This window comes from Amblyraja radiata, chromosome 1 (assembly GCF_010909765.2).
Source record: "Amblyraja radiata isolate CabotCenter1 chromosome 1, sAmbRad1.1.pri, whole genome shotgun sequence".
NCBI classification, from domain to species: Eukaryota; Metazoa; Chordata; class Chondrichthyes; order Rajiformes; family Rajidae; genus Amblyraja; species Amblyraja radiata.
This window is the reverse complement of record NC_045956.1, coordinates 142,735,127-142,761,571: the sequence shown is the minus strand read 5'-3', so window position 1 is coordinate 142,761,571 and position 26,445 is coordinate 142,735,127. Positions and strand designations below refer to the sequence as shown.

Genomic DNA, 26,445 nt, shown 5'->3' with positions numbered 1-26,445 from the left:
CAGCACAACAACCTCTCCCTCAATGCCAGCAAGACAAAGGAGATTGTGATCAACTTCAGGAAGTGAAGCAGCGCACATACATTGATGACCGAAGTAGAGATGGTTGACAGTTGAAAGTTCTTAGGAATAAATATATCACCAGCAATTTGTCCTGGACCAGCCACATTGAAGCAATGGTTAGGAAGCACATCAGCGTCTCTACTTCCTTAGAAGGCTGAGAATGAATTAATTAATAAGTTTATTGGCCAAGTATTCACATACAAGGAATTTGCCTTAGTGCTCCACTCACAAGTGACAACATGACATACAGTGACAGTTAAGAATAATACATAACACATCAAACATTAAACATAAAACATTATTGATTAAGTTCGGCATGTCCCCAACAACTCTTGGTTCTTGGTGTCTTGGTCCTCCAAAATATTCCAAATGGAATTTAAACTGGAGGTGGTGGAGAGTGGACTTAAGCCAGAAAGGGTTATTGGGAAGAAAGAGCTACTTTAAATTTAGTTGCATCTGGTTGGGTAACTATAGTAGGGTGGAGATTAGTCCATGCTTTAATTGTGCGGGGGAAGAACGAATTGCTGTACACATCTGTCTTTGTAGCTGGGATCACAAATTGGATCGAATGCCTTCGTCTGCTCCTAATTGGTTTGGGTTTGGTGTAGGTCTTGTAATCTATGTCGAGCTGACCATTTAACATTTTGTAAAAACAGGTCAAACGGTGAGCTTCACGTCTGTCTTGGAGAGGGTTCCACCCCAGAGAATTCAGAAGTTTGGTGACACTCGCTTCCCTCTCATAGGTGTTAGTAACAAATCGAGCTGCCTGTCTTTGGACACGTTCGATGGAAGAAATGTTTTTATTTGTGTATGGGTCCCATGCTGCAACTGCGTAGTCCAAATGAGGTCTAACGAGGGTGAAGTATAGCTTCTCCTTGACAGAAGTTGAACAATGATGAAAGTTGCGCCTCAGAAAGTTTAGGACACCTGTTACTTTCACCGTTGCATGATGAGTCTGACCATTCCAACGCAGATCATTCTGCAATTTGACGCCAAGATACTTGGTTTGTTTGGATTCTTCAAGGGTGGCACCAAGTATATTGTAAGATGTTTCGCCTGGATTCATCTTTCTGGTGACACGCATGTTTTCACATTTGGAACGGTTGAACTGCGTGCCCCATTGTTGTGACCACTCAACCATAGTATCGAGATCCTTTTGGAGAGCATCTTCATCATCAGCTGACTTAATTGGACGGTACAGCAAACAATCATCAGCGAATAGTCTGGTCGTGCTTGCGACTTTTTCATGGATGTCATTTATTAACTCTCACCAACCTCGACAGATTCGCCGTAGAAGGCATTTTATCGGGATGCATCACAGCATGGTTTTGGGAACAGCTCCATCAAAGACCGCAAGAAAGTGCAGAGAATTGTAGACGCAGCCCAGTCCATCACTCAAACCAACCTCCCTTCCATTTATTCCATCTACACTTCACGCTACCTCCACAAGGCCACTAGCATAATCAAGGCCGCCAGGCACTTCCTCTTCTCCCCTCTCCCAGCAGGCAAGAGGCACAGAAGGTTGAAAACACATACCTTCAGATTCAGGGCCGCTCTCTTCACAGCTCCTATCAGGCAACTGAACTGTCCTCTCACCAACTAGAGAGCGGTCTAGTCCTCCCATCTACCTAATTGGAGTCTGAACTATTTTTAATTGGACTTTACTGAACTTTATCTTGCAGTAAACATTATACCCTTTGTCCTCTATCTGTACACTGAAGCTTTGTCCTAGCATCTTAAATTCTAATGAGAAGATGAGTCCAACCATGCGGGGAATTAACATAAAGTGATTTAATAAGCATCAGTCACATTAGGGCCAATGTTAATCCTTATGCTTATCCTTATGCTTAGCTCCACACCTCTGTTGCTCGTTACTACCCACTCGTTACTACCCACTCTTCCCCACTCCTCACTTTCTTCTGGATGGCTCAGTAAAACTATAAAGGATAGTATTCGGCTGAAGGCAATGGCATATAAGGTAGCCAGAGATAGTGGGAGGGTAGAGGATTGGGAAGCATTTAAAGGTCAGCAAAAAATAACTAAGAGATTAATTAAGACGGGGAAAATAGACTATGAAAGGAATTTAGCAAACAACATAAAAACTAATAGTAAGAGTTTTTATAGCTATATAAAAAGAAAAAGGGTGGCTAAGGTGAACGTTGGTCCATTGGAGGGTGAGACTGGAGAGTTGTTGGTGGGGAACATGGAAATGGCAAAGGCATTAAACGAGTATTTTGTATCAGTCTTCACCATAGAAGACACAAAAAATATTCCAACGTTGGATAAACAGGGGGCGGTAGGAATGGAGGAGCTAAATACTATTAAGATCACCAAGGAGGTGGTATTAGGGAAATTAATGAGACTGAAGGAGGATAAATCCCCTGGGCCTGATGGATTACATCCAAGGGTCTTGAGGGAGATAGCAGTGGGGATTGTGGATGCATTGGTGATAATTTTCCAAAACTCCCTGGAGGCAGGAACGGTCCCAGTGGATTGGAAAATGGCCAATGTAACACCTATATTTAAAAAAGGAAGTAAACAGAAAGCGGGTAACTATAGACCGGTTAGTCTAACATCGGTGGTGGGTAAAATGTTAGAGACAATTATTAAAGAAACACTAACGGGGCACTTGGATAAACATGACTTCATCGGACAGAACCAGCATGGTTTTGTGAAGGGGAAGTCCTGTTTAACGAATTTGCTCGAATTCTTTGAGGAAGTAACAACCCGGGTGGATAAAGGGGAACCGGTGGATGTGGTATACTTGGACTTCCAAAAGGCTTTTGACAAGGTGCCACATAAGAGACTATTGCTAAAAATAAAAAATTATGGAATTGGGGGTAATATATTAGCATGGGTAGAGGATTGGCTAACAAATAGGAAGCAGAGAGTGGGGATAAATGGTTCATACTCGGGATGGCAACCGGTAACTAGCGGGGTTCCGCAAGGGTCGGTGCTGGGACCCCAGTTGTTCACAATTTATATAAATGATTTGGAGGAGGGAACCAAGTGTAATATATCAAAATTTGCGGACGATACAAAAATGGGAGGAAAAGTAGGGGATGAGGAGGATAGGAAGAGTCTGCAAAAGGATATAGATAAGCTAGGTGAGTGGGCAACAACTTGGCAGATGAAGTTTAATACTAATAAATGTGAAGTCATTCACTTTGGGAAAAAAAATGATAGGGCAAGTTATTTTCTAAATGAGGAGGAGCTGCGTTGTAATGCAACGCAAAGGGATCTAGGGGTATTAGTACATGAATCACTAAAAGTTAGTATGCAGGTGCAGCAAGCAATCAGGAAGGCCAATGGAGTTTTGGCCTTTATTGCTAGGGGGATTGAGTATAAAAACACGGAGGTCTTGCTGCAGCTGTACACAGTATTAGTGAGACCACATTTGGAATACTGTGTACAGTTCTGGGGTCCATACTTAAGAAAGGATGTACTAGCCCTGGAGGCAGTGCAGCGAAGGTTTACAAGATTAATTCCTGCAATGAGGGGATTGACATATGAGGAAAGGTTAAGTAGGCTGGAACTCTACTCTTTGGAGTTTAGAAGAATGAGAGGCGATCTCATTGAAACATATAAGATCGTGAGGGGCCTTGATCGGGTGGATGCACCGAGGATGTTCCCAATGATCGGGGAAACTAGAACTAGGGGACATAGTTGCAGAATAAGGGGGGGCTCTTTTAAAACTGAGATGAGGAAGAACTTCTTCACCCAGAGGGTGGTTAATTTATGGAATTCACTGCCCCAGGGAGCAGTGGAAGCAGAAACTTTAAATATATTTAAGACTAAAATAGATGGTTTTTTAGCTGCCAAGGGGATAAGGGGCTACGGGGAGAGGGCAGGGATATGGACCTAGGTATGGTTAGTATAGTAAGACCTGAGTGATCTCCTGGACAAGTGTCGATCGCCTAGATTGGGGTCGGAGAGGAATTTCCCGGATTTTTTTCCCGAATTGGACCTGGGTTTTTATCCGGTTTTTTGCCTCCCCCAGGAGATCGCAAGGTTTTTGGGGTGGAGAGGGGTGATAGCGGTATAAAGGGGAGGGTAGTGTCTTGTGTTCTGTGTCTTGTGTCTACTGTTTGTGGGTAAGTGTGTCTGTTTAGTGTTCAGCCATGAGCGAATGGCGGTGCGGGCTCGACGGACCTGGTGGTCTACTCTCGCACCTACTTTCTATGTTTCTATGTTTCTATGCCTCAAAGGATCACGGCCACTCATTAGAACATCACACCTAGAGATTAATCTATAAGTATTGCTGCTGGGGTCTGAGGGTTTGAGTTTGGAATGGGGAGCGTTCTTCTCAAACCCATCAGGATTTTCCCTGCACTGATCCAGACACTCTCTTTCGGATATGTTCCGCAGTTGCCATAAGGAGCAAAAACGGAATAATTCAACAAAGAATGCGGATTCAACCTGCCATTGTTCCCGATCTGTGCGGTCAATTCCCCACTGGAAGATGTATCGACCGAATGAGATATCGGCAGAGCCCCCTGGTATTAGTTTTGAAACCTGCCCATACAATTCTTAAAGCATTACTGCAAGCTCCATGGAGACTGAAGAAGGGTCTCGACCTGAAACGTCACCTATTCCTTTTCTCCAGAGACGCTGCCTGACCCACTGAGTTGCTCCAACCTTTTGTGTCTATCTTCGGTGTAAACCAGCATCTGCATTGTAAGCTGCATATTCATTTTTGTCCCATCCTGGAAAAAATAAAAATTCATAGCACCATCAGCAAACCTCACGACACAAATCTAAAACGGTAGTTGTTTTTCTCTTTGGTATCCACAGAAACCAGTGAAGGTGAATTTTAGTATTGATTTTATTTTTGAGGTCAGCCATGAAGGGTTATCTGTTTGAAAAGAATGTGCTGTTAAGAAGCTGAACGAGTTTCCAGTAAGAGTCCCCCAGAGTGCTGTGCCTATTTTTTTTTGAAGTACACACATTGAGAGATAATTTTACTCTGTCTCAGTCATTGTACTACAATATAATGGATAATAACTGTCTGTGGCCCTTAAAAATGAGAGACTTGTCAATACCCTAGGTGGTGATTCTTGCTTCTCTAATTACTTTCCGCACATTATCTCGGAGAAAGGCGCAGCAGGAGAAAATAATTTAAATAGAATAACTTTTCAAATGATGGGAGCGGAGGGTTGGCATTGCTGTTTTGAGGAATTTTACCAATAGAAGTGTTTATTGACTAGCATATCAGTAATTTAGTATAAATTATGTGGTTTATTGTTGCAGCCATTGTTGTGAATGTTTCACACAATGCTGCACCAATACCAATACCTTTGGTATTGGAAAATATTCCATTTATATTTCTGTTTGTTACCTTTCCCACTGCCCATGCCCCAGCCATGTTATAATTTTATTTGCATGGATTCATAAATGGTTCACTATTTGTTATTATTAGCCATTGTCTCAGCCCAATTCTTTAACATTTACAGCTGAGAACTTGTGGACACTCTTCATTATTCCAAGCCAGATCCTAAAGATCAAAGTCTGATGCAACAAAGTTAATTTTGACAGCTCACAGGTGAATGAGAATTTCAAAATATCCAACCTCAACTCCCTTCACCCAGGCCTCTATGAGCAAAAAGGTCAGCATGGACATGTTGCGTTGAAGGACCCATCTCTGTGCTGTACTTCTCTATTACTTTAATTGTTTATTTTAACAGCAGTGAATTAAACATGCTCTCAGGAGAAGGGTCTATCACTGATATATTTGTGCCTTAGGTGAAGAATAATATAAGGTGGTCTCCTCTCAACTAATTGGACACATATATTTTAATACACACACCAGGTCCTGGGGTACATTTTCATTTCCAGATTATTGTGGAATGGCAAAATAATGGACTCAAAAGACAGTGAACGGATCACTACATCAATGCTTATGGCCAACTTTGCCAGTCCCATGCCACTCGGCAGCTCTAAGGCCTGCTGTTTTCTAACAGTAAACCAGAATCTCTAACTGAAGCTAGACAAGGGCCGAATGGCCTCCTCCTGCACCTATTTTCTATGGTTCTATCCAGAGAGTTGTGAATTTATGGAATTCCCTGCCACAGAGGGCAGTGGAGGCCAAGTCACTGGATGGATTTAAGAGAGAGTTAGATAGAGCTCTAGGGGCTAGTGGAGTCAAGGGATATGGGGAGAAGGCAGGCACGGGTTATTGATTGGGGATGATCAGCCATGATCACTATGAATGGCGGTGCTGGCTCGAAGGGCCAAATGGCCTCCTCCTGCACCTATTTTCTATGTTTCTATGTTTCTAAGTGTGGACAAGAATTTGAGCTGTGGATCTGCTGCAGGAAATTCCACTGAAGATATTCAACAAGGGACGCCTGCAGTTATGATTGTGTAGCATGGGACTGCAGGGGCAACTGCAGATTTCTAAAGTTCCTTGAAAGAGGCAACACCTGTGATTGGAGTGTTGAAGAAGGCATTTGTAATGTGTAGGAAGATGCACGTTTAAACTGAAGATAGACACAAAAAAGCTGGAGTAACTCAGCAGAACAGGCAGCATCTCTGTAGAGAAGAAATGGGTGAAGAAAGGTCTCGACCCGAAATGTCAACCATTCCTTCCCCAGAGATGCTGCTTGTCCCGCTGAGTCACTCCAGCTTTTTGTCATCTTTCTTCAGTTATGATTGTATGTCCTGGATGTGTGGCCCAACTTTAGCCACCCCACATCCACCAGCTGAATCCGACTACATCCTTAAGGGCCTGTCTCACTTGGGCGACCTAATCCGCGAGTTCTGGCGAGTTTGCCCTCGACTCATACTCGCAGCACGGTCGGCATGAGGTCGTAGGAGGTCTTCGTAACTCTCCTTCATGCTCGAGAGTGGTCTCAGCATACTCGAGGCCTCAGCTCGGTTGCAGCGTTTTTTCAACATGTTAAAAAATGCCCGCGAGTAAAAAAAGGTCGCCATGGAAAAAATCGATACTTTTTTTACTCGTAGGTTTAGTCGTAGTAGGTGGTAGTAGGTCGGAATGTTAGTCGTAGGTAATCGAGGGTAGTCGAAGGTAGTCGAAGGTAATCGTAGATAGTCTTCATCGTAGTCGAAAGGAGGTCGAAGGGAGGTCGAAGGAGATCGAAGGAGGTCGTCCTCACTCTCCACTATTCGGTGTCCAATTTTCCCGAAGTTAGTCGTAGCTAGTTGAAGATGATCTTCAACATAGTCGAAGGAGGTCTTCTAAACTAGCCAATTAGGTCGCCCAAGTGGGACAGCCCCTTTACTACCCTCTGGGTCTATGGAAGTGAAGTCAAGGCGCACAAGTCCAAACGTCAACCATTCTTTTGTCTCCGCAGATACTGCAGACCCTCCAGCAGTTTGTTTTTTGCACAAGTCAGTGCCATCACTCTGCAACAACAAAAATCTAAACTGACATTGTTTCTAATCTGGGTGATTCCACCTTAGCAGATGGAAATCAAAATTCAAATCCAGAGCATCACATCATGTCTAGTTTAGAGATACAGCATGGAAACAGGCCATTCAGTCCTCCATGCCGACCATCGATCACTGGTTCACACTAGTTCTATGTTATCCCAATTTCTCATTCACTTCCCTACTCAGTTGGGGCAATTTTTTACAGAGGAAAATTAACCTACAAACCGGCACATCTTTGGGATGCGGAAGGAAATCGGATGGCTACGACATCACAATGAGAATGTGCAAACTCCACACAGACAGCGCCCGAGGTCAAGATCGAACCTGGGACTCTGGCGTTTTGAGGCAGCAGCTCAACCTGCCGTGCCACAGTGCCCCCTAAATGTGAACTGCCCTGAGCAGGGCATGTGCCTCAGCAATGACCAATGAGTTCATAGGTTTCTCATAACTGATGGCTGTGTATGAAATATGTATTAAGGAAGGATCACGAGGCCCTCACTTGTACCTCCTCGATATCCCACCGCTCCGCTCTTGCTCTCCCTCCCCCCATTTGTAACAGGACAGAGTTCCCCTAGTCCTCACCTTCCACCCCATCAACCGTCGCATACAGCAGATAATCCTGTAACATTTTCGCCATCTCCAACGGGATCCCACTTCTGGCCATATCTTCCCATCTCCACCCCTTTCTGCTTTCCGCAGAGTTCCCTCTGCAACTCCCTGGCCAACCCGTCCCTTCCCACCCAAAGTACCCCCTCCCCAGGTACTTTCCCCTGCAGCCGCAGGAGATGCAACACCTGTCCCTATACCTCCCCCCTCAACTCCGTCCAAGGACCCCAACAGTCTTTTCAGGTGAGGCAGAGGTTCACTGGCACCTCCTCCAACCTCATCTACTATATCCGCTGTCCAAGGTGTGGACTCCTGTATATCGGCGAGACCAAGCGCAGGCTCGGCGATCGTTTCGCTGAACACCTCCGCTCAGTCGGCCTGAACCTATCTAATATTCCCGGTTGCTGGTTACTTTAACTTCCCCTCCCATTCCCAATCTGACCTTTCTGTCCTGTGCCTGCTCCATTGCAGAGTGAGGCCCAGTGCAAATTGGAGACACAGCAACTCATACTTCGCTTGGGCAGCTTACACGCCAGCGGTATGAATATTGACTTCTCTAACTCCAAGTAACGCTTGCTTTCCCTCTCTCTCCATCCCTCCCCTTCCCAGTTCTATGACCAGTCTTATTGTCGACGACTACATTTTACCTCTGTCTGCTTTGTTGTTACCTTATCCCAGCAAACAATGATCTATTCTCCATTTTCCTTGATCTCCATTCCCTTTGCCCTGTTTTCACACCTTCACACTTCCTTATCTATCTATCTATCTCCCTCTCCCCTGACGTAAGTCTGAAGAAGGGTCTCGACCTGAAATATCACCCATTCCTTCTCTGCCTGACCCGCAGAGTTACTCCAGCATTTTGTGTCTATCTTTGGCTGTGTATGAATCTTTTCCATTAGCGTTAGTAACCCGTGGCAACTGGCTATCTTAACTATAGGACAACACGATAGATGTGGCTGCCTGGTCATTATGACCAAAGCCAAGACAATCTTTACAGCTTTTAAAATACCGGACTTTCTGAAGAAATAATTATCAGTGCATTTCTAACGATTAATTTAGCAAAATGAAAATTGAGACATGAACATAGAAATATGTTTTATATCTCGGTGTGCTTTGAATTAACTAAAATATCGATCTTTCATTTTTTAAATGATGCTAACACTATACAGCGGGCCTGACAGGGATTTTAAAAGCTTTATATTAAAAATGGCAAGTCGATGATTGTTGTGTTCATTTTAAAACATGAAGAAGAATTTGAGGAAAGGTCTCGATCTGAAAAGTCACCAATTCCTTCTCTAGAGATGCTGCCTGTCCCACTGAGTTCCTCCTGCTTTTTGTGTCTTTCTTCAGTTTAAACCAGCATCTGCAGTTCTGTCCAAAGCAAAAAGGATCTATTCCTGCTGTGTGCATTTCTGGTGACTGGGAATGCGGGATTCTTGAACATGGATGCTTGAAGGACGTTTTTTGTTCAGTGAGATGGCGTAGTGACTTGTAACTTGTTGGGTGACAGACTATAAACTATAGATGAGGGTCTTATTTTATGCAAGGAATGTTAAAAGTCAGTGGGAGAGATTCAACTATGTCAAATATCCATTAACCTCCTGCCTTAACAAGACTGAGAGTTGGGGAAGTAAAGCATTTTAGATATTCACTAGAAGAACAATACCACTGAGAGAGTGGAAGACTAACCAAGAGAAATGCCTCTGCAGAGAGGACATGCATCAGGAGGCAATAGGTTACAATCGAAGAACTATCCAGTGGCTCAGACTTACAGTTTATGTGAATAGTCAAGATTTGTAATGTTTCAAATCACACCTGTTTTATATTCGAGACGTGTCTGTGTTGAAAGTAATACCCTTCATTTTATGATGTGTGGATCATCCATGTTCTATCCATGACCACATGTGTTTGGATACCGTTCTCCAGGTTCCACCCACATCCCAAACTAGCTACTGTACAAACGGAAAAGAATCAGAGAGGATTTGATGAGCAGGTGTGAGAGTAATTTGCAGAGTGCCAGGGATATACAGAGAGGTGATTGTTGAGTAAGGATCCGGTATAGATCCAATGGACTGAATGCCCTCTGAAGTAAAGGACGTTCTTTTAGGAAGGAGATGAGGATAAATCTCTTTAGTCAGAGAGTGGAGAAGCTGTGGATTATTTGTCACAGAAGGCTGTGGTGGCCAAGTCAATGGATATTTTTAAGGCATAGATGAATAGATTCTTGATTAGCACAGGTGTCAGAGGTAATGGGGAGAAGGCAGGAGAATGGGGTTAGAAGGGAGAGATAGATCAGAAATGATTGAATGGCAGAGTAGACTTGATGGGGCGAATGGCCCAATTCTACTCCTATTCCTTATGACCTTATCACCTTTGTGTAATAAGGCTATGACATAGGAGGAGAGTTAGGCCATTCGATCATGGCTGATCTATCTTTCCCTCTTAAACCCATTCTCCTGCCTTCTCCCCGTAACCTTTGATTCACTTTCTAATCAAGAACCTATCAATCTACACTTTAAAAATACCCAATGTCTTGACCTCCATCACCATCTGTAGCAACTATGTAATAAGTTATAAAAAAACAAGCTAGAGGCAGGAAAAATGTTCCTAATGTTAGGCGAGCCCAGAACCAGGGGCTACAGTGTTAGAATAAAGGCCATTTAAGACTGAGGTGAGAAAAAACGTTTTCACCCAGAGAGTTGTGAATTTGTGGAATTCCCTGCCACAGAGAGCAGTGGAGGCCAAATCACTGGATGGATTTAAGAGAGAGTTAGATAGAGCTCTAGGGGCTAGTGGAGTCAAGGGATATGGGGAGAAGGCAGGCACGGGTTATTGATAGGGGACGATCAGCCATGATCACAATGAATGGCGGTGCTGGCTCGAAGGGCTGAATGGACTCTTCCTGCACCTATTTTCTATGTTTCTATGATTCTATGTAAGTGTTCAGATCTCAAATTAGAACAGGGTTCCTAGATTGGAATGTAAAGTGGAAAATTGCATTGTTTCACTTTTCATTATCAAACAGTTCTACTTCTATTTTAGATTTTATATGTATTTTTATTGTGTGGATCCATATCTTCTACAGGCTGACAATAAAACACATGAGCCAAGACCATGTACGAGGATTTTAAATATACTTTTACCACTTAGCTGTCCTCTCAAGAGTACAAAGCCTAACTAAAACGTTATCTAAAAGGAAGCAAGTGACGCAGTTATTTGTACAAAGCACAAAGTGGTGTAGTTAAGAGCCAAGAATTTACTTTCCAGCAGATGTAGTTTATCCAAACACTCTATTTTTACCCTCTCTTGAGAGGCGTGTGTCACTGACAAGGTCAGCATTTAATGTGTGGATTTTCAGCATCCCTGTAAATGTGGTGATGTGCTGTCTTTTGGAATCATTGTTTCCCTGTGGCTAAAGTATCCCCAGAGTTCATTGGTAAATTGAACTATTTTTTGTTAATGCATGTCCAAAGTCTTTGTTTCTTTTAATGGAATAATTTTAAAATAGCTCTTCCAAACGCTAAGCTTTGTTGTGCCCTCAGCTGCAACAATTTGGACTGAGAACAGCTGCTCCAACATATCTGTGTGCACAGATACCTGAAACCAAGGAAAGAGTATAAAAACACCAGTCAAAGAGACAAATCCATGAGTTCACCTTAATCTCAGGGGTGTAAAGCTCCTGTCCCACTTAGGAAACCAGAACGGAAACCTCTGGAGACTTTGTGCCCCACCCAAGGTTTCCGTGCAGTTCCCGGAGGTTCCCGGAGGTTTTTGTCAGTCTCCCTACCTGCTTCCACTATCTGCAACCTCCGGCAACCACCTGCAACCTCCGGGAACCGCACGGAAACCTTGGGTGGGGCGCAAAGTCTCCAGAGGTTTCCGTTCAGGTTTCCTAAGTGGGACAGGGGCATTAGAGTGTAAACATTAGAAGATAATGCTTTGCTTGAATAAAAAATATACTGCAAATGCTGGTGGTACTCAGCAGGTCAGGCACCGTCTGTGGAGGGAGATAACGAGAGTCAACCTTTCAAGTCAATGACCTAATGATTGGTTTAGTTTAGTTAGCGAGGTAGAGTGAAAAGTCTATTGTTGCTTGGTATCCAGTCAGCGAAAACTCTATACATGATTACAATCAAGCAGTCAACAGCATTTAGATACAGGATAAAGGGTATAACGTTTAGTGCAAGATAAAGTCCACTATTTTGTTTCAGATTTCCAGAAGCTGCAGTATTTTCTCTTGCATGGTTTTGTCAGAAACCATCTGGAGTTCTTTGTTCGGTTTTGGGTACCGCATCTCAGGAGAGCTTGACGGGTATAAAATACAAATTCATAAGAAAAATACCAACTTCAGGGTAATGTGACAATGACACTTTGTCTGAACTTGGTTTGCATTTCCTTGAGCTAGAAGGTAATGTAGTTGAGATATTTAAAATGATAAAGGGATTTGAAATGATAGATATATTGAATTATAGAATAATTTAGCACAGAAGGAGGTCATGTTATTGCCAGCGCTTTGAAAGACTAATCCTTTTAATCCCAATCCTCTGTCCTTTTATCATAGCCATATAAATACTTTCCCTTCAAATATTTATTCAATTTTCTTTTGAAAGTTATAATTAAAGCCATTTCCACAGTGCTTTTGGACAGGGCTATCCAGATAACAGATCGCAATGTTACAGGGGATGGTTTATTCTAGTTTAGTTTTTTAGAGATACAGCGCGGACACAGGCCCTTTGGCCCACCAAGTCCACGCCGACCAGCAATCCCCGCACACTAACACTATCCTACATACTAGGGACAATTTTACATTTATACCAAAGCCAATTAACCTACAAACCTGAGATAGACACAGACTGAAGAAGGGTCTCAACCCGAAACATCACCCATTCATTCTCTCCAGAGATGCTGCCTGTCCCGCTGAGTTACTCCAGCTTTTTGTGTTTATCTTCGGTTTAAACCAGCTTCTGCAGTTCCTTCTTACACAACGTATTTGGAGTGTGGGAGGAAACCGAAGCACCTGGAGAAAACCCACGCAGTTACAGGGAGAACGTACAAACTACGTACAGACAGCGCCCGTGGTCAGGATCGAACCCGGGTCTCTGGCGCTGTGAGACAGCAACTCTCCTGCTAAGCCGCCGTGCCTCTATACCAGCTCTGATTATTTTCTCTCTAATATTCTACATCTACCTTCTACTGACCCTGACCCAATTTTTACGTATTTATTCTGTTTCTGTGCCCACTTTAAAATTGAAACATTTATTTTGCTTTGCGTCTTCTCATTCTTCCTCAATTTCACTTCTCTTTGCTTCCAGTGTTATCTGCCATGTCTCTGTCCATTTGAGCAGCTTGACAATAACCTCCAGTTCATTTATTGTCCTGCTCAAATTGGACCTACCCCGATCATACAAGTCCATGTCATTAATACAAATGAGAAAACAACAGTGGCGGAACAGTGGCAGAGACCCGCGTTCAATCCTGACTACGGGTGGTGTCTGTATGGAATTTGTACGTTCTCCCCCTGACCACATGGGTTTTCTCCGGGTGCTCCAGCTTCCATTCACACTCGAAAGATGTACAGCTTTGTAAGTTAATTGGCTTCTGCAAATTGTAAATTGTCCTTAGAGTGTAGGATAGTGCTAATGCATGGGGTGATCGCTGGCTGATGTGGACTCGAAGAGCCTGTTTCCACGCTGTATCTCTAGTCTAAAAGTCGAAACCTCTATGGGGTGCCACTGTACATTTTCTTCCAACCTAAACTAAAGGCATAATAGCCATTGCCCGACACAGGCAACTATTTGCATGCTGGCCACAGAAGCCGATGTACAAACTCATAATACAATCACTCCACACTCTTAAATCTCTATTCCCACAGCAACATTTCTTACTTTAACTATGACCCTCGGACTATCCTTAATTGGACATTACTGTCTTTACCTTGCACTAAACATTATTCCCTTATCATGTATCTATACACTGTAAATGGATACATTGTCTTTCTGCTGACTGGTTAGCACACAACACAAAGCTTTTCACTGTACCCCAGTACACGTGACAATAAACTAAACTGAAACTGAAACTAAAATTCCCTTTTCCTGCCCTTCAGTCAGTGTGGTCACCATCCTAGATCTTCACCCTGACCCCCCCCCCCCCTAAATAAAAGTCTTCAACCCACACAATCCAATGCACTGATCAACTCCTGTGTTGTATGTAGTATGCCCCACCATGCACATTCATATTGGATGATGAGCCCACCCAATAATTGAAGGTGGGCTCATTGGTCAGGCGGACATGGCATCAACTGAACTGCATAACATAGAAGTGCAGTGATAATTTAATGTCAGTCACACTAGTAGAAGTTGCACACAAGTCAATATGATGCATTCGAGTAACATATAGCTCTTATAGCTCTTAACGGAATCAAGGGTTGTGGGGAGAAAGCAGGAACGGGGTACTGATTTTGGATGATCAGCCATGATCATATTGAATGGCTGTGCTGACTCGAAGGGCCAAATGGCCTACTATTATCTATGTTTTTATTTTCTATCAACAACTGATTGCTTGTGGAATCTAATCACTGGAGAAAAGCTTGTGCATGATTTGTAGAAAGAAAATATGCCCACATGCGTCCAAGTACTGTACACCAGTACAGAAGTGGTAAAGGGAATGTCATGATACAGAACCTGCATACATATTACAGTTTTTAAAAGCAAAGAACACAACAGAACTATTTGTTCTGTAAGAAGATCTAGATTATGATCAGCTCAAAATTTAGAATGGACCAATCAGGTGTGTACAAGATCATGGAAGGAATAGATAGGGCAAATGCACAGTCTTTTACCCAGCGTAGGGGATTCAAGAACCAGAGGACATAGTCTAAGGTGAGCGGTAAAATGTTTAATACAAACCTGAGGCACAACCCTTTTACACAAAGGGTGGTGATTGTATGGAATGAGCTGCGGGAGGAGATAGTTGAGACAGATACTACTACAAAGTTTAAGAAACATTTAAACAGGTATTTGGATAGGTTAAATTAAGAGGGATATGGGCCAAACAAACAGGTGGGACTAGTGTAGATGGGGCATGTTGGTCGGCGTGTGCAAGTTGACCAAAGGACCTGTTTCCACGCTCTATGACTCTATGAGTCCAACAAGCCCGTACTTATACTTGTAAGTAATATGAATCCTAGACGTTCCTCTGCCAAAAGCATTTGAAGCTAATTCATGAAGTTTGAGGGCAGGCAATAGTGGACACCTGTTGGTCATTTCTGGGTGTTAGGGGATCACAAAGCAGAGTTCAGTGAGCTTCAACACCAGTTCAAGTGTAGATCATCAACCATCCAACTGCCGATAGCACTGAATGGCTCACTTCAGTCTCTATTCAATTGTTAAAAAGAATATGAAAGAGCCAGTTTGTGAATATGCCGAGAATTTCACCCTGGCCAATGGTGCTAAACACCATTCATTTTGCTCAGCTTCTGAAAATTGGTTTGTTGAGTCAACGGAATGAATGTATGAGGTAGGGTACCTTGCGCTTGGCACTGCCAATTGCAGAGAAATTGCTCCAGATTATTACAAAGCACTCCTAGGAAAAACAATTAGTGTCTACGAGAGAGCAAGGGATCTTTTTCCTCCAGGAATGCTGCCTGACCCACTGAGTTGCGGCAGCACTTTGGGTCCATCATGTGATTATTTACAGTTGTTTTCTATCTGTCCTCATCCCATAAAAGGACATTCTGACTTGTGCATTGAACCACTGTAGTGGCATGTGTAAAATGACCTGTGTAATTAACGTTGGCCCTTTGGAGCAACTTGCCCATACCGACCAATCTACACTAGCCCCAACTGCTTGTGTTTGGCCCATATCCCTCTAAATCTATCCTGTTCATGTACCTGTCTAAAAGGGATTATTACAGTTGTTTTCTATATACAGTCCTCTTCCCATTAGATTAGATTAGATTAGATTAGATAGCCTTTTATTGTCATCCAGACCGAAGTCTGAACGAAATTGAAGCAGTCATACATACAATACAATACAATAAAAAACAACAATAAACACATATTAACATCCACCACAGTGAGTCCACCCAACATCTCCTCACTGTGATGGAGGCAAAAGTCTTAGGTCTCCAGTCTCTTCCCTCTTCTCCTTCTGCGCTGAGGCGATACCCCACCGGGCGATGTTACAAATGTCCCGCGGCTCAAACACCACGGCCCGGGGTGGTCGAAGCTGCCGCTCACCAGTCCTGCTGACGCAGCCGCTGGCCCGCGGCCGAACCCCGGACTCAGGCCAACGCCGGCAGAACACCGTGCAAGCCACCGGAGCATCGTTCCAGCCCCGAGCCGGATCGCCCTTACGTGAGTACCGCCACCGTCTCAGCCTCGGGCTGGACCGCCCCGACCGGGCACCGCTCCTCCCTCGGGCTGGGCCGCCCCGACCGGGCACCGCTCCTCCCTCGGGCTGGGAACGCCATACCTCCCCGAGCTCGGCCACTCCGACGGGAGCACCGTTCCTTCCTCGGGCCGGCCGTCCTCACGGTAGCGTCACAGCCCCTCACGGAAGCCCTGTTCCAGCCCCGAGCCGGGCCGCCCTCACGGGAGCGAGCCCAGTGCGAGTCCTGGCGGGCTCTGCCTCCTGAGCCTCGAGGTCGCCAGCTCCGCCATTAGGCCTCAGCGCAGACGGAGGCAGAGAAGGGGAATACGACATAAAAGTCGCATTCCCCCGCAGGGAGAGACAGCAAGCCCCGTTTCAACCCCCCCCCCCAAACAGAAACTAAAAACCAAAACTAGACTAACCAAAACGAAAATAAACAACCCAAAAAACACAAAACAAACAGGACTGCCGGAGAGCCGCTGCAGCCAGAGCCGCGCCGCCACTAATTAAAGGACATTCTCACTTGTTCATTGAATGATTGTATTGGCATGCGTAATATGTTGCTTCCAAAGTATTCAGGCACAGCATATCATTATAACTTAGATGTGTAGGAAGGAACTGCAGATGCTGGTTTATACTGAAGATAGACAAAAAGTAGTGGAGTAACTCAGCGGGTCAGGCAGCAACTCTGGAGAAAAATAATTTGTGACCCGTTCGAACGCGAAACATCGCCCATCCTTTTTCTCCAGCGATACTGCCTGACCCGCTGAGTTACTCCAGCACTTTGTATCTATTTAAACAGATTCTCCTTTATCACTGAAGCCTTTGTAAGGAACTGGTGATTTTCCTGGAAGCAATCACTGCTGGTAACTAAGCTGCTCTTCAATAATGTTTTTGTAGAATTCAATATGGTGGGACTAAAATGAGAACTTAAATAATTCACTTAGGAAACAGGATTTCTTAGGAGGCAGTCACAAATTATTGTGATTGGTAATTCGTCAGCTGGGCATGCTGTAAATCACATTTAAAAAGAGATTTGAAATCTCCTGAGGCAGAAGGATGTTGGGATGTATATTGCACACAGGCTCTAAATTATTTTAGTGATGTTAATAAGTAACCATGGCCCCTGGGATTTGCTTGGTTACCTGGTAGAGTTATGAAGTAACAATGGATTTTTTAAATGAATTTTTAATGACTTTTTTCATTTCTCTGGTTTTTGCCCTTCTAGAAATATGGACTATTAATACCTTGGTAGTACACAGGCTTGAGTACCTAGTTAATTTTGCTTCTTCCTAGTTTAGAGTTCCACAACTGATTGCAGCATATCTACTTCCAACCTGACTAAGGCTTACTTACACTGCACAACTTGGTTTTACACATTGCAATGCGGAAGAGACATCAGAAGATGCTCCTCAATATCTCTTTAATACCAATGTATTGATCGTGTCTTGGGAATTGCAAATGCAAAAGTAATTTCAAACCAAATACTTGCTAATGTGGAAGGCAAAAGAGACCGCAGGAGCTGAAAACTTTATACTTGCTTTTAAGATCTATACACACTGTGTGTGCTCGCAGAAATCTGTGTTGTATGACTGCTTATCAGTACATTGTCCTGGTTGTATGTTGAGCCACGTCAAAGAAGATTTTCTGTTACGACAGACAACAAAGTTTATGAATCTGAATCTGAATCTGAACTAGAACAAAAACAGAAAGCTGGAAGAACTCAGCAAGTCAGTCAGCTAAATTCTTCCAGCTTTCTGTTTTATGCTGAAGTGGAAGATTTTTTGCTCTTTCTATCTGGTAAAACGTTGGCACCTATGGTTAAAAGGTCTAAACAAAGCAAGTAATCCATCCATTTGTAAACCTATGCTAAGCAGACATAATGATGATGTTTTCCGAGTACTGTCAGGTCAAGGTAGAATATCTTTCTTTATGCAATCATGTGGGTTTTTAAGACCAAACACACAGAGCTCAAAAGAGAAAGGACATCTCCAATTCATGTTCTTCCCGGTTCCACCTCAGGACTGAGGAATTCCTGGGCATAGCTGCTTCTTCCATTATAAAGGAGTTGGCTCAGGAGTGATGATGTTCAACTTTAAGTTCCTCTTTCCCCTGTGAAACTGTAATTTGTTTTAATTTACTGGTTTGATTTTTCTCAGTGGTATTCCGACTATATGAACAATTATTTTCTTTCTCATTTGTTGAACAGCATATTAGTCTGAATTTGGGATGCGTCTGTAATAAATGGATGAAAAATTGAAGTATCGTTACACTGTAACCCATGTCTGTCTGCTGTCATGCATTTAATCATGGTTTCTTTAGCATTCACTGCATAAATCATGACATTACTGTTAATCATGTGTTTGTACTTTATATGCCTTTGCAAGGCTTTATCCATTTCCTTGAGTTTGTTTTCTTACTTTCCGATTGCAAGTATTGCTTTTGACTGATGCTGTGTTTGGTACTTTTCCCCCTCCAAAAAACAAAAATTCTTTTCTTCTTTTATCATTCGAACAAAAACCAAACCAAGCAGAGACAGTCATAACCCGCAGTCTCAGGCTGTAGGAAAAGTATCCATAACAATGAAATGGAGAAAACGGTCCAGTGCGTAAGTTCTGTCAACTAGAAGTTAAAGTGTGATCTGATGGCGTCATGTAACGAGCTCAACAATTGGTTGCATGACATGCCGTCAAGTTACGTGAAGGTGCTGTGAAAGCATTTTTCTTGGATGTTGTATCAGTTAATGATTGACCAGTCATGATCACATGTGCCTTTTGACTGTGTGCTGCCACTATTCTTGCTATGCTCATTTTTAGTTTAGTGTTTGCAGTGGTTATTTTTGATAATAATTATTACTTTTTTTGTTTCTTTTCTTTCCTTTCAGTCCTGTTAGCTTTCTTCGCTTCTTTAGATGTCACATTGAAACATTGATTCCCAACCCCTTTGTTTTGAGAAAAATACAAACGAGGTTTAACTGTATAATAACATTTGTGGTTAATTTCTTTGCACTGAAAATATTGTGATTTATTTATTGTTTTGGAGTAGGGGGCCTTTTTCATTTGAAGTGTCTCGGGCAAAAAAAAAAATAGTTGGATACTAGCAGTTATAACCCAAACTCTCACAAATGAGATAAAATGGCCAATAGTGCCTCGTAATTGCAGCAATTTCAGATTCATTTTCAGTATGTAAAAACAGTCAGAACAATAGTGCTTCTTTCGTGCAACTGAAAAAGGGTCCTTTGAAATTGTTTTTTATTTTTGCTGTTGTAATTGTTCGATTGCTGTGTACGGTTTGCTCTTTGTTTAATCAACAGTGTGGGAACCTGCCAGCATGGATTGATATTCTGCATGTCACTTCCACTAAAGTGGTTCATTGCAGTTCTAGTATCTATGGTATTAAAACTGTAAGCGGAATCTGCCTGCTAGCTGTAGACAGAACTGCTGAAAGATTTTTCTTTGGATTAATATTACCTCTAACATTTAATATAAAATTGCACTTTTTAAAAAGATGTCATTGAGTTTCTTTAAAGAGACAGTATCCCTATGACCAACGCAGGCTGAATGCTAAAAGTGTCTGGAATCAACTCTTTAAGCATATCTTTTCAAATACTGCAGCCTTCTCAAAATGTTTTGTGAGCTCCACTCTTCCATTATTTTAAAATGTACGATAAAAACAGAAAGTGCTAAAAATACTCAGCTGGTCAGGCAGCAGCTGTGGTGAGAAAGACAGGGTTATCATTTCAGGTTTTCATTTGATAACGGGTCATTAACATAAAATGGTAATGCCTTTGTCTCTGTCCACAGATACTGCCTGACCTGGTGAATATTTAGAACATATTTGGGTTTTATTTCAAATTGCCAGCATCCGCAAATTTTTGCTTCTCATTTTTTACAATGTATTATTAGCTTGGTGTCTCTTTCTGGGGCTCGTTCATGATCTCTTGCTGTCAATATACAAGCACCTGCAACTAGTTATAATACATTTCCCTAAATTTGATTTGAAGTTTTACCACCTTATCATACACTTAATATTGAAGCAATGTTCCAGATGTAGTTTAATATGTAAGTCCCTTCTCAAGCACTATCCTAAACTTGATATCGAGCTACTGACACATTTGCACCATTTCCATGACTTGAATCCCTCCCTTCAATCATTTTCAAAGTAAGGCCTCACTTCAAATTTCCACATACAGTTCTCCAGTCATAATCTTACAGATTTAGTGGCATTCTCCACCACTTTATTCCCTTAGCTGATTGCTATTTCATTATGGCTGTAAGCAGCAGTCTGAACACATGAAGTCCTATCAAGCAGACTGCCCTTAGTTGTAGCATACTATAATCCTTTAATCCTGCACATCCCTGACTGGTTATTTTAATACTTGCTGAAAGTTTCCCACAGTGTAATTTTTTCTCTCAAATGTATTGAGTGCCACTGCTGAATTTGTATTACATCGTTAATCCCTAATTACAACACAGCAACAGCCAATGGGACCATGCAGATGTTTATAGAGTCATGGAATCATACAGTGTGGAAACAGGCCCTTCGGCCCAACTTGCCCACACTGACCAACAAGTCCTGTCTTCACTAGTCCCACTTGCCTGCCTTTGGTCCAGATCTCTCTAAACCTGTCCCATTCATGTACTTGTGTAAATGCTTCTTAAACATTCCGATTTCCTTGCCTCAACTATCTCCTCCGACAGGTCATTCCATACACCCACCACTATTTGTGTGAAAAAGTTTCCCATCAGATTCCTATAAAATCTTTCCCCCTCACCTTAAACCTCTGGTTCTTGATTCCTGCACTTTGGGCAAAGAGACCCTGTGTGTCCACCCGATCCATTCCTCTCATGATTTTATGCATTTCTATAAAATTATGCTTTCCAAATCCATTTTTCATTTCAATCTTTTGATCCAACCGTTCCCATGTGTGGTTATTCCCTTAAATTTACTTCTCACGTACTCCATGTTGTAATGCTCTAATTGCTGTTTGCTAAGGGAGTTTGACCTGAATTCACAATGGGATGTATTAGTAATAATTACATATTTGTAGCCATTAGTGATGCTCTAATTATTTGAATACTTACTTTGCTCTGCAAAAAAATAATGTCACAAGATGTGCACTCTCAGGGGATGAGTGTGCCTCCACTTCCACCTGACCTTGGAACACAATTTGGGCTTGCCTTGCACAAATCCCCACAAACTACAGTCTTGAGCTGCTGTGATCTCTGGCAGCAAAACACTACTCGTTGATAGGCCGTCCTCAATGCGATGTGTTCACTAGAACAAGCCCCAGCCTATTTAAAGAGATGATCATCAATGAACATAGTTTAGCTGACTTTCAAAACTATCAAAACCATGAATGTTTCTGGCATTCAAAATGAATCAGAAACATTCAAAGTCTATTCAACATTTAAAAAATTTAAATTAAAAAAAAAGTTAAGAATATTTAAATATATTCAAACAAACAATGTCAAAACTCAACTAATGCTTACCCAAGTCCCTCATAGGCATGGCCTCCATTACATCAATGCAGAAGAGCTATCTGCACTTGGCATAGGAGTATACATCTGGTTCCTGCTGTATGTGGTAGGAATTGCAGTACTCAATGAGTAGTCGTATTTTGGATCACATTTGGGAAACAACTATAAACATCTGACTGCAACTTAAGCATTCCACAATAACACGGGCACCCAAACGTACCTTTCACTTGTTTTCGGGGGAGTCAGCAATTACCACCATAACATGACCATTCTATGCAAAATCTAGGATTTTTTTCCCCATTCAAAGCATATACTTATCGCACAAACACACAGGTGAATACTTAAATCATTGAATATTTTGAAAAGGCTGAAGAGTCACAAAAGAGAATGTTTAGCAGATGTCATCCCCAGATTTAAGATTGAAGGCAGCAAAAGGCAGGATGCTGTTTCTTTACATTATATTTACATTAAAGTGTTATTGGTGTAAATGACCACATTCATACTCCACCTCTAATCTGTTGTATCTTGTTTTCATCTTTTAGGGCGGAAACTGGAGAGGACCGCATGTACAAAAAAATAATAAAAGTACTGTTAAATAAACCTTTGGACATATCAGCATACACCAATCAAGCTGAAGACTTCTTCAGACTTTTATCTTTGACTGCTCTGATTGTTTAGACTGTTAAGTCTCTTCAAAATGTATCACTTCTGCTGAAGGATGAGTTTTGAACGCCTGAAAGGAGAAAATATATTTAAAAAAAGATACTAGGAGCTTTTAGAGCAACACGTTGATAAGGAGTGCCTGTTGTCATCATGGATACAGTTGTCATGGTCATACATGGCAACAGTCACTATAAGTATCTGTCATTCCTTAGGTATTTTAGGGACCAAAGGACCAAACTTTTTATTGCAGACTTGTAGTCGTATGTAAATTATGGATTTCTTTCCTTCTCTCACTGTTCCTAAAACGGCCTGAAGAGTTTACCATGAATTGTAAAAAAGTAAACTAATAATAATGATAATAATACATACATAACTGCTTTAAAAGAAGCAAGATTGTAGTTCTTTGATACTTTGGGAAGCACTTTGGTATCATTAATTCAAGTAAGTAGTTTTCATATGGTTTTCTGTAACTTTCGTGAGGACTGAACATTTGAGATTGGCTTAACTGTGACCGGTGAGAAGCAAAAAAAAAACTTACTGAGTGAGGATTATTTTGGAAATAGAATTATTGCTTGAAAATGGTTCATTGTGTTCTTACCTTCCCTTAAAAAAAGAAACTCAATAGGTGTACAGAGTAATAAAACTTTTAAATTACCAATATAAAAATATAAAAAAATTAGACATAAAAATGCAAAAAAATAGAGGTTAGCATTACTGCTAAGAAAAGAAATCCTGTAGAATTGTAATTTTGTAGAATTTAGATGAGCATATGTTCATATACTGCCAATAGCTGTCTGATGCTGTTAACTGCTGACAGAAGATAAGCCACACTGGCAGCTCCTTGACTGCAATCATTCCAGCTACAATTATAAAGTAAAAATATATTAAAAAAAAGACACAAAAACTGAAACTATTGTAAACATTGCAGCAAACCATGGATTTGAATATCCACCAAGTGTTAGCGAAGACCCGGAGTAGACTCCCATTCGTCTGGAAAACCTGCTTGACATCACCAAGACCTGCTCTAAGCAAAACTCCTACCAACCTCCATTCATAACGATAGTACTCTCTCACATTCAAAAACTAAGTAAGGAAACTTCAGGGCCCAGTGCAAAGTCCTGACTCCCAACAATCTAACACTGAATCTGTAACAAACAAAAAAAAAGAGAGAATCTCTGCTGTTTACAGGAGGTCAAAAAAAAACAGAGAATGTTTAAAAGGTTCTGGCTCTGTTTTATGTAAATAAATTTGCATATTTTGTAGGACTTTTACTGTACTGATTGAGAAAAAAGGAAACTATTTAATGAAAGCACGGTATTTATCTTTGGTAACTGACGTAATGGAGCAGTTGAAAAAAAGCACTGTGTTGAATGCTGTAAAATCTGGTGACAATTTATTTATGAATAATTTATTCTGATATTTATTATTAATTTAGGAAGATGCTACATTTTAAATTAATTTACAAGTGCCAGAATCATGGTTGGCAGCTGCATTGTTTTATTATGACCATTTTTATTTATTGCTTGTAGAATTATTTTTTTTAAACACATTTTGATAACTTTTCCAATTTCCACTCATCTGCTTTTTCTATAATTTTAGCTTATTCTTTTTTTCTATACAAAACAAGTACTGTATACCTAATCTAACGTGGCATACAGTTATAATAAGACTGCTCTCTTCACCCTCAGTTACCTAGAAACAATTGTAATCTTCATGTAAGTACTGAATGACGCTTTTCAGCTTAGCCCTAAATAAAGCACAGTTTAAGAAAAAGTATCTTGGTCTCTTTTGGGTCTATTTGCACCAGCGCTGACTGCACATTCAGCCCATGTAGCTGCACATTCAGCCCATGTAGCTGTAAGCAATTTCTCACATACAGCTTTGTTCATTTAAAACTGCCAAAAGATCCAGAAGATAGTTCTCTCTTTAGAGACAGCACAAGCTGTTTAATGCTGTTGAAAGGTTTCCCTGATGACCCCTGCACTAATAATGACTAGCGGAAGGACATAATGGGAGCAGGAGTAGGTGACCTGGCCCCACAAGTCTGTCCCACCATCCAAAATTATCACGGCTAATCTGCCCCAAGCCTCATCTCCTCTGTGCCAGTTCCCCGTTGCCATCTATTCCCTGATCTTACAAAAGGTTAGCTGCTTCCTCGTTAAATACCTGCAATTATCTAATCACTCCAGCCCTCTTGTTACAGTTGCATTGGTTAGACAGCACTCGAAATATTGCATACAGTTCTGGTCGCCACACCATGGAAGGATATGGTAGCAATAGAGAGAGTGTGGAAGCTAAACACCAGAATGTTGCTTGGAATGGAGGGTTGTGGTTATAAAGAGAGGTTAGATATAGAGCCATGGAGTCATACAGCATGGAAACTGGCCCTTTGGCCCAACTTGCCCATGCCGACCAAGATGCATCTACACCAGTCCCACCTGCCTGCATTTGGTCCGTATCTCTCCAAACATTTCCTATCCACATACCCATCCAGATATGCTGGGTTTACTCTCACTGGAACACAGGAGGCTGAGGAGGCTCTGGACCCTCTCCAAAGCCAGCACATTACTCCTCAGATATGGGGCCCAAAACTGCTCACAATATTCCGAATGCAGTCTGATCAGTGCCTCCTAAAGCCTTATAAAGACAGGCGAAGACAGAGGGATATGAGGGAAAGCTTATCAAGCAGAGTAGAGATACTTTCTAATGACTGGAGGGGATAGAATCATAGACATCGAATTGTACCATAGTAATGCACGTCTTGTCACACCTTGATGTTTAAATATGCTAATCTCATTTATCTGCATTAGGCCCAAATCCCTGTATCACATTCCTATCTAAATGCCTATCCAATGATGTTATTGTATTTACCTGTACCATTACTCTTTCCACCATCCATACACTTACACCACAGATCTCTTTTAAATTTCTCTCCTCTCGCCTCAAACGTATGCCCTCTAGATTTAGTCTCACCTGATTTTTGAGAAAGGTAGATGATTGAATTGAATTTTGAATTTTGAATTGAAATAATTTATTGCCACACAACCAAGGTCGGTGGTATTTGGGTTGCCAGCAGCGGTACAATAATAAAGAACACAACCACAATAAAAAATTTACACAAACATCCACCACAGCATTCATCACTGTGGTGGAAGGCACAGAGCTTGGCCAGTCCTCCTCCATTTTCCCCCGTGGTCGGGACCACCACCCTCCACAGCCGTTGCTGCGGGCGTCCAGATGGTAAGGGACAAAGTCAAAGTCAAGGTGAGTCCAGGATCGGCTCTTCCCAACCAGAGACCGCGGCTTCAGGCTGGTGTAGGCCGCAGGCCGACGGTCAAAGTTTTAAAGTACCTGCCGTGCCGCAGCCGGAAGCACCACAGTCTGCAGGGCCGGTGGTCGAAGCTCCCCTCCAGGGGAGATGTTAAGTCCATACCGCACCCGCGGTAGAAGATGGCCGCGGGCCGGCGGTGGAAGCTTCTTCCACCCGGGTCCCCAACGTGAGATCCCGGGCTGTAGACGCCGCACCAGCTGGAGTTCTGCAGACCGCTGCTTCAGGCTGCCGGCTGCCGCGGGCCAGCATAACGGAGCGCTCCCCTCCAGCGAGGTCTCACCCGCTCCGCGTCGAGAGTCCACGCTGTGCCCGCCGCTGAAGCTCCGGGCGCGTCTCCGGGAAAGTCGGCGCCGATCCATGCTGTTAGGCCACGGGGGAGGCGGCCAAAAAAGTCGCCTCTCCATGGAAGAGGCGGCCGAAACGGTTTCCCCCTTACCCCCCCTCACCACCCCCCACACATAACACACAGAGAAACATTAAAAACACACTTTTAAACATACTAAAAAAATAAAAAAAAGTTGGAAAAAGACGGACACACTGTCG

At 42.4% G+C, this 26,445-nt stretch overlaps 1 protein-coding gene across 9 annotated transcripts in view; it reads left to right on the top strand.

Moving 5' to 3' along the window:
* The window catches only part of celf4 (CUGBP Elav-like family member 4), a 1,189,269-nt gene extending 1,164,925 nt beyond the window's left edge, over nt 1-24,344 (top strand). For all 9 annotated transcript variants that reach the window (XM_033032265.1, XM_033032259.1, XM_033032244.1 and 6 more), the window contains one exon: nt 22,451-24,344. The gene's annotated coding sequence lies outside the window, so the exon portion shown is untranslated. The remainder of the gene's footprint in view (nt 1-22,450) is intronic.
* Nucleotides 24,345-26,445: the final 2,101 nt, after the last annotated feature.